Below are 9,278 nucleotides of genomic sequence, written 5' to 3' on the forward strand. Positions count from 1 at the left end.
AGTGCTATCTCCCACTACGAGAAAGGGACCAAGTGACCTTCTCCGTTGGATCATATGAACTGGAACCATAAACTCCCTGAACATTAAATCTCACCAAATGAGGGTCAATCCATCCTCATCATCATATCCACTCATTATAATCCACACCCGAACATAGCCACTTTATGAACTTCATACCCTCATATCTCAATGTCTATACTTTGACCCATCAACCTTTTACCCCCAATCGGGGATATTGCCGATTATGTATTCCTCATGCCACCTTATCTTAAACCAAACTTTGCACCTTCGATAATCTGTATGTTATTCCCTGATAACCAGAAACTTCTATGCGCAAACTCTGTTCACTATTTTTTTTAACATCATCTTAATAACATTTTTAACTGCTATCTGATGTAGCAAATACCTACAGGTAGCAGTTTCTTGCACTACAATATATATATATAGTATACAAAAAAGCCACTTTGCTCAAATAAAAAAGCCTCTTGCCCCCTCCACAAACTATTTTGCAAAGCACTGGTGTCTCAGTGCCACTGGGGTAACTGCTACCCCCTCTGCCCCTGCCTGTGCCGGGTTTTGCCCCCTGACACCGCCTCACCCTTGGGCTTAACTCCTCCTCCTCCCCACCTCATTCCTGATTTTGCCTTTTAACCCCTTTCCTAATGCTGCCTCCAGCTGCTTGACCCCCCCTGACCAGTCAATTTCCACCCCCTGCTCAGACCCTGGCCACCCCCCTGCTCTGATTCGCCCTCTTTTTAACCCCCTGTCAAAAGCAGCCCGCAGAATCCTAAGGCTAACAAGGGCAAGGTGAAGGGCAGTGGCTTCAGCAGATGTACTGATCATGCGCAGTTCATGCTCAGTACACTGTAAATAGCACATTACTACGGAGAGCAATTTACTACAGTGCACCTCGCCGGAGCGGGGTGGATCGTGCGCCGCTCCTGGAGCGGAGAGAGGAGCGCGGCGCGGCCCAGCTGGGCGAGGTCTGTGCCCTGGGCTGCCCCTCTGCCGGGGCGGGAGGTTGGCGGGGGCACCGGGGGCGTGTGATGGGGGACTGGCAGGCGGTGCCGGGGGGGGGAGGGGGTGGGGGGGAGTGGCAGGCGGTACCCGGGGTGGTTTCTTGCTTAGCAATTCTTACAAGTCCTTCCTCTGCCGCCCCGAAAGTTCGGAGTTGGTGCTGCCAGTGTTTCTTCTCTTCTTTTAGGGGGCTAGGTGCTCGGGAAAGTTTGCTGTGGGACTGCAGTTAGTTGAGAGAGCCTGTGTATGGTGTGTTGGGGGAGGCAGCTTGCAATGCTGGCTGTCCGGGGGAGTGTTATGGGAGTTTCTTGTCTGATTTCTGTTCTGGCCCATTGTGCTGCTGAAAATCAACAAAGGGGGTGTCTGTTTTGCAGGCAGCAGCAGGATATGAGTGGCAGATGTGGGGGAGGGAGTTGCTTTTGCTCGCATTCTGTGTTCAGCATTTGACTCTTTTGGGAGGTGAGAAAAAAGATCCTTTCAGCTCTTTTCCCCCCCCCCCCCCCCAGTCATCTGATGATGTGTGTTTGTGACTGAGCTGTTTTGTGGATGGTGGCCCTGCCTTGGATTGACATAACTGGGGCAAAAATCTGTCGGGGGCTTGATCCTGCTTTGAGCAGGGGGTTGGACTAGATGACCTCCTGAGGTCCCTTCCAACCCTAATAGTCTATGATTCTATGAACTATGGATTGCTTTTTTTAAAAAAACGGTGATCCCAGTGTTTGGGTCTGTCACTGTAGTTTTAGTACTGCATTCAGTTTTAGGCAGCTGGTTATCAGGAAGATAGAGGGAATTTAAGGGAAGAGTGAAACCCAATGTCTGTAGCTGGAGATTAATGAGGAAAGTTAGAAGCGTGTACGTAATGTGTGTAGATAAAGATATACATATGGTGGGTGGATTGCCTGACTTAGAATCATAGAATATCAGGGTTGGAAGGGACCTGAGGAGGTCATCTAGTCCAACCCCCTGCTCAAAGCATGACCTAATCCCAACTAAATCATCCCTGCCAGGGCTTTGTCAAGCCTGTCCTTAAAAACCTCTAAGGAAGGAGATTCCACCACCTCCCTAGACCACCCTCCTAGTGAAAATGTGTTTCCTAATATCCAACCTTAACCTCTCCCACTGCAACTTGGGACCATTACTCCTCCTTGTTCTGTCATCTGGTACCACTGAGAACAGTCTAGATCCATCCTCTTTGGAACCCCCTTTCAGGTAGTTGAAAGCAGCTATCAAATCCCCCCTCATTCTTCTCTTCTGGAGACTAAACAATCCCAGTTCCCCCAGCCTCTCCTCATAAGTCATGTGCTCCAGCCCCCTAATCATTTTTGTTGCCCTCCGCTGACTCTTTCCAATTTTTCCACATCCTTGTAGTGTGGGGCCCAAAACTGGACACAGTACTCCAGGTGAGGTCTCACCAATGTTGAATAGAAGGGAACAATCATGTCCCTCGATCTGCTGGCAATGCCCCTACTTATACAGCCCAAAATGCCGTTAGCCTTCTTGGCAACAAGGGCATACTGTTGACTCATATCCAGCTTCTCGTCCACTGTAACCCCTAGATCCTTTTCTGCAGAACTGCTGCCTAGCCACTCGGTCCCTAGTCTGTAACAGTGAATGGGATTCTTCTGTCCTAAGTGCAGGACTCTGCACTTGTCCTTGTTGAACCTCACCAGGTTTCTTTTGGCCCAATCCTCTAATTTGTCTAGGTCCCTCTGTATCCTATCCCTACCCTCCAGCATATCTACCACTCCTCCCAGTTTAGTGTCATCTGCAAACTTGCTGAGAGTGCAGTCCACGCCATCCTCTAGATCAGTGGTTCCCAAACTTTAACAACCTGTGAACCCCTTTCACTGAAATGTCAAGTCTCGCGAACCCCCTCTTAAAAATGAATGTTTCCAGGGATTTTCTCCTTTACCTGAGTATCAATTATAAAAGCAGTGATCTTGGAAATATAAAATTTGTTTTTATGACATGCTTATTACACACTATTTATTAATTATTATTATTTATCATTACAGTATTTTTATTACATTATGAAAACAGCAACACTCTTCCAAAATCTCACTTTCGTACTTTGTATCACTTTGAATAAGCCTGTTATAAGACAAGGCTCCTATGTTTCATCAAGGAGCATCAGATGTGAAACAGCACAAAGGTATTTAAGAAGCCAACTCAAATCATTCCTCCTACAGAAGCATTTAGGTCTTGAGCAGTCCAGGCAAACAACGCACATTACAACAAAGCTTAAACTTGTTCTTTATAATAATTTTAAAAACAATACTAGCTGCCTATTTAATTTTAAAAACAGCAAAAAATATCCAGCTCCATTTCCATTTCTTATAAGGAGTCCTGACGTTTAAATCCCCTCAGTGTGATAGATATGTTTGCTTTGATCTGCTTAGCTCTTGGAAGTCCAGGGGCTCCGGGCTGCTGGCCCCCTGCTGTCCGAGGTCCCTAGGGACAGCTCTGTCCGCCATTAGGGATTTTTTTCCGGAGAACCCCCTGTAACATTTCGCGAACCCCCAGGGGTTCACGAACCCCAGTTTGGGAACCACTGCTCTAGATCATTAATGAAGATATTGAACAAAACCGGCCCCAGGACCGACCCTTGGGGCACTCCGCTTGAAACCAGCTGCCAACTAGACATGGAGCCATTGATCACTACCCTTTGAGCCCGACAATCTAGCCAGCTTTCTATCCACCTTATAGTCCATTCATCCAGCCCATACTTCTTTAACTTGGTGGCAAGAATACTGTGGGAGACCGTATCAAAAGCTTTTTCTAAAGTCAAGGAATAACACATCCACTGCTTTCCCCTCATCCACAGAGCCAGTTATCCCTTCATAGAAGGCAGTTAGGTTAGTCAGGCATGACTTGCCCTTGGTGAATCCATGCTGACTGTTCCTGATCACTTTCCTCTCCTCTGAGTGCTTCAGAATTGATTCCTTGAGGACCTGCTCCATGATTTTTCCAGGGACTGAGGTGAGGCTGACTGGCCTGTAGTTCCCCGGATCCTCCTCCTTCCCTTTTTTAAAGATGGGCACTACATTAGCCTTTTTCCAGTCATCCGGAACCTCCCTCGATGGCCATGAGTTTTCAAAGATAATGGCCAATGGCTCTGCAATCACATCCGCCAACTTCTTTAGCACCCTCAGATGCAGCGCCTCTGGCCCCATGGACTTGTGCTCGTCCAGTTTTTCTAAATAGTCCCAAACCACTTCTTTCTCCACAGAGGGCTGGTCACCTTCTCCCCATACTGTGGGGCCCAGTGCAGCAGTCTGGGAGCTGACCTTGTTCGTGAAGACAGAGGCAAAAAAGTCATTGAGTACATTAGCTTTTTCCAGATCCTCTGTCACTAGGTTGCCTCCCTCATTCAGTAAGGGGCCCACACTTTCCTTGACTTTCTTCTTGTTGCTAACATACCTGAAAAAACACTACTTGTTACTCTGAACATCCCTTGCTAGCTGCAACTCCAAGTGTGATTTGGCCTTCCTGATTTCACTCCTGCATGCCTGAGCAATATTTTTGTACTCCTCCCTGGTCATTTATCCAATCTTTCATTTCTTGTAAGCTTCTTTTTTGCATTTAAGATCAGCAAGGATTTCTCTGGTTAGCCAAGCTGGTCGCCTGCCATATTTACTATTCTTTCTACACATCGGGATTGTTTTTTTTCCTGCAACCTCAATAAGGATTCTTTAAAATACAGCCAGCTCTCCTGGACTCCTTTCCCCCTCATGTTGTTCTCCCAGGGGATCCTACCCATCAGTTCCCTGAGGGAGTCAAAGTCTGCTTTTTCTGAAGTCCAGGGTCCATATTCTGCTGCTCTCCTTTCTTCCTTGTGTCAGGATCCTGAACTGGACCATCTCATGGTCACTGCCTCCCAGGTTCCCATCCACTTTTGCTTCCCCTACTAATTCTTCCTGGTTTGTGAGCAGCAGGTCTAGAAGAGCTAGTTGGTTCCTCCAGCACTTGCACCAGGAAATTGTCCCCTACACTTTCCAAAAACTTCCTGGATTGTCTGTGAACCGCTGTATTGCTCTCCCAGCAGATATCAGGGTGATTAAAGTCTCCCATGAGAACCAGGGCCTGCGATCTAGTAACTTCTGCTAGTTGCCGGAAGAAAGCCTCGTCCACCTCATCCCCCTGGTCTGGTGGTCTATAGCAGACTCCGACCACGACATCACCCTTGTTGCTCACACTTCTCAACTTTATCCAGAGACTCTCAGGTTTTTCTGCAGTTTCATACCGGAGCTCTGAGCAGTCATACTCCTCTCTTACATACAATGCAACTCCCCCACCTTTTCTGCCCTGACTGCCCTTCCTGAACAGTTTGTATCCATCCATGACAGTACTCCAGTCGTGTGAGTTATCCCACCAAGTCTTTGTTATTCCAATGACATCATAGTTCCTTGACTGTGCCAGGACTTCCAGTTCTCCCTGCTTGTTTCCCAGGCTTCTGGCATTTGTGTATAGGCACTTAAGATACTCGCTGATTGTCCCACTTTCTCAGTCTGAGACAGGAGTCCTCCCCTCTTGCACTCTCCTGCTCGTGCTTCCTCCCGGTATCCCATTTCCCCACTTACCTCAGGGCTTTGGTCTCCTTCCCCCGGTGAACCTAGTTTAAAGCCCTCCTCACTAGGTTAGCCAGCCTGCTTGCAAAGATGTTCTTCCCTCTCTTCGTTAGGTGGAGCCTGTCTCTGCCTAGCACTCCTCCTTCTTGGAACACCATCCCATGGTCGAAGAATCCAAAGCCTTCTCTCCAACACCACCTGCGTAGCCATTCGTTGACTTCCACAATTATAAGACCCTGTTTTCAGTTGCTTATAACCGTATTGAACTTTAACTGTTTGGAAATTTTCCATCCTGGGTTCCAGCCTCAGGTTGTATTTTTTTAAAAACTTTGTTTTGTTTTTTAATTTTAACGAGGCTAGGAAAGAATATGTTCTGCCCATCTTAAAAAATTCTAGTGACCTCCTTGTTTGGAAAGCTCAGCTACTCTCATGCTTTGGACCGGGGACTTGAAATTTGGCTTGTAAGTGGCCTTTATGTTAGAAATCTGCCTCTAGCCATCCCTGTTAACCACACAAATTTGGCTAAGTTATAAGCCTTTGAAAAATTGCAGTTGTCATATGCTTAGTAGGCACTTCTAAGATTTTAGCTAAATTCCCTGAAGATTCTGTCCACACTAGGCATGCTTCAGGCAGCACCTGAGCAGAACGTTTCCTGTAATTGCAGCTCAGGGCTGTTGCAGGCCATGACGGGTCTGGGTCTTGGCATCTGAACATATTATTCTGTACTCTCAGTGGCATCCTGATGGGCCCATGCAATTTGAAGGAGGAAGCTGTCAGATCCAAATGCAGAGGGGATAAGAGCAGGACTGGTGGGGAGAGCTGATTGGTTCAAGGACTGGAGACTGGCAGGGAGAGGGCTGGGGGACTGGGAGTTGAGGTGGGCGGGGGGGGGGGATACTGGGGCTGGCTGGGCAAGGAGATTCTCATGAAAAGGGAAACGAGGGAGGCAGGGAAGGTGGGGCTGGGACCTGTAGGTGGATGGAAACTGAGATCAGATGCAGAGACCCAGTCTGACTGTGCAAAAAAATGGATCTGAGACCCCCGCAGGGCAGGAGAGGGAGGTGAGGGAAGACAGATTTAACAAGAAGCTGGAGGGGGAAGGGGGGGATTGAGACTGGCTGAGCAAAAGGTTTGAGACAAGGAGCTGAGAGAGAGGAACTAAGTGAGCACAACATTACAAATTTGTTCTCTCCATAAGGATGGAGTTGAGTTTGAAGCAAGAAAATTAGGCAACAGTTGGAAATGGTGCTTTTGATTAATTGAGATGTACAAAGGTCCGTGGGCTGGTAATGAATGTTTTGACCTCCTGCAATCTGGCTTCTGATTCCTTCACTCTGTTGATGTATGACTTGTCAAGGACTTGATTTTTTTTTTTCTTAGCCAAATCTCAGATTCTCTACTCTGTTCTTTTTGACTTCTCTACTGCTTTTCGTGCTCGTAATCACACCCTCCTTAATGAAATACTATCGAACCAAGGCTTCCAGGATGCTGTCTGCTCCTAGCTTAGTCTTTCTGCAGTCTCTTTGGCCTCCCACACAGCCATCTCTGTACCTTCTTCCATGTTGCCCCTTAAATTTCAAATAAACCCCTTGAAAAAGTGCTCTAGAGAACAATAGAGCCCTGGCAAAAGGGTGGATTGAATGACCTAATGTCTAACATTGCTGTCCCTGCCAGCTATTTTTGTTCAAGTTCAAATCTTGGTAACTATTTAACCTTTTCAAATCTAATCTAACAATACCCAGCCATTTCATTGTTTACTCTTTACTATGTGCTAATGGGTCTTGTTAAACAAAACTGTTTTCAGTGTCTGAGGTGTGCTTGGTCCTTCCCCCTTTGCAGTTGACTATTGATGGTGCTGTAGCAATCAGCAATATTGAGTTACTACTCAAAATTGTAAATTCCTCCCATAAAATCAAAACGTGTAGTATTTTCAAATTGGAATTTAGAAAACTGCGTGCTAACTGCCTAAAATCCTGATTTTTTTTTTTTTTTGGTTTACTTAAGCATTCATGTCCTGCTTTAAGCTATGGTAGTGTTGATTTGTGGTATTTCATGGTGTGACTATGTTTCAAGGGTAGAGATGTGGTGTTGTTGTTGTTGTTGTGCCGCTTGTAAAGTATTTATAATTCTAGATGGAGCTATAAATATGATTTGGGTATACACTTGTAATATCAGGCAGGGACTGACTTTGTTCTGTATTCGTACATCACCTAACACAGTGGGGGCCTGGTCTATGACTAGGATTTCCATGTGCTATGGTTATACAAATAATAATAATGCTGCCTCGTTCTAAACTATGGAAAAATACTTTTGGCATAAAATGAGACTTCTCTAGTATACGAGGGTGGGATGGGAAAAGGGGTCTTGTTAATCTGTTACTTGCTCTTGGATGATGCAGTTTTGTGGTAGTCTTAGAAAGATTTGTGTGAAGTGTTGTACGTTTCTTTGATGAATTGTTCTAAAAGATCTGAATTAGCAAATTAAGGTTTCTGTATTAATTGCTAGTTCAAATAACAGTATTTTAATAGCGATTGGTAAACTATTTAATTGGAAATTCTGTAACATTTTTAGGCTAGCGATCAATCTATTTCAGTATAGCTTCTCCAGCAGTGGTCAGAATCAAATGCACCTTTCTCTTGTCAGTGAAATCATGCTACATGCAATCCAGGAATAAACTGTCATGGGGAAAGTTTCTTAACCCCAGCCATTAGAGTTTGGCCTTGTGCCCTATAGCATGAGGATTTATATCCCTTCCAAACCTTGGTTTGTTAAGATTTTTTTTTTATGCATTTGGAGGGTGTGGGATGTTATTTCCTATTGTTGTAATGCTGGATATCTGTTATCTATATACGGTAGAAATGCCTAATCCTTTTTAAAATCCTGCTAAGCTCTTGGACTCTGTGGCAATGAGTTCCATAGTCTAATTTCAGGTCTCAGCTTATGTGAACTTTATTCTATGTCTAAATCCATAACTTAAATAAAATTTCAACTGCCTCTTTTGTAACATTCATCGTCTTAGCCATATCTCAGTAAGACAATTTAACACCTGAAGAAGGGATCCTCTTCGGCTGAAAAACTTTAGTACTGTTATCACAGCTCAAAAATGTGTCTACCCACTAGCTGCTAGGTATTTGCTGGGGGGGGGGGGGGGAGCAATACCAGCATGATCCAGAGGGAAAGCCCTGCTGAGAAGTTCAGCCTCCTTGCACCTCTCCAACTGCTTGCTGGTAAAGGGGTGGTGCTGGGATTTTTACCAGGGTGCTGGTCACTGACTCTGCTTGGAGTCTCTAGCTTTCATATCAACCTTTAGATTCTAGATGTCTCAGCTTCTAGCTACTTGCTGAAGGGGGAGAGGGAGCTTTTGGTTTCTCCTTACCCTATTCCTGACCCTCAAGACTCTGGGCTGCTGCAAGGAGTGATAGGGAAAATAAGTCTCTGCTATTGCCCCCTCCCTTTTTCCCCCCCCCCCTTTTTTTTTTTTTTTTTTATCCTTGTGGATAATTCTTGTGCCTGTCTTCTGCCTCTTCCCTAGCATTCAAAGAACTTGGACAGAATTCTATTGTTCATTCCTTAATGAATAACAGCCATGAAACTGACTAGTCTTCCTAATAGAACAGGAGTACTTGTGGCACCTTAGAGACTAACTAATTTATTAGAGCATAAGCTTTCGTGGGCTACAGCCCACTTCTTCGG

The 9,278-nt window shown here is 45.5% G+C and overlaps 1 protein-coding gene across 1 annotated transcript in view; it reads left to right on the forward strand.

Annotated features, from left to right (window-relative positions):
- The first annotated feature begins 915 nt into the window (after positions 1–915).
- Positions 916–9,278, forward strand: part of LOC113406269 (transmembrane gamma-carboxyglutamic acid protein 1-like) — a 52,801-nt gene continuing 44,438 nt past the window's right edge. Inside the window, exon 1 of the mRNA XM_026649963.1 lies at positions 916–983. The gene's annotated coding sequence lies outside the window, so the exon portion shown is untranslated. The remainder of the gene's footprint in view (positions 984–9,278) is intronic.

This window comes from Terrapene carolina, unplaced genomic scaffold, assembly GCF_002925995.2.
Source record: "Terrapene carolina triunguis isolate 2854851 unplaced genomic scaffold, T_m_triunguis-2.0 Scaffold23, whole genome shotgun sequence".
Taxonomy (NCBI): Eukaryota; Metazoa; Chordata; order Testudines; family Emydidae; genus Terrapene; species Terrapene triunguis.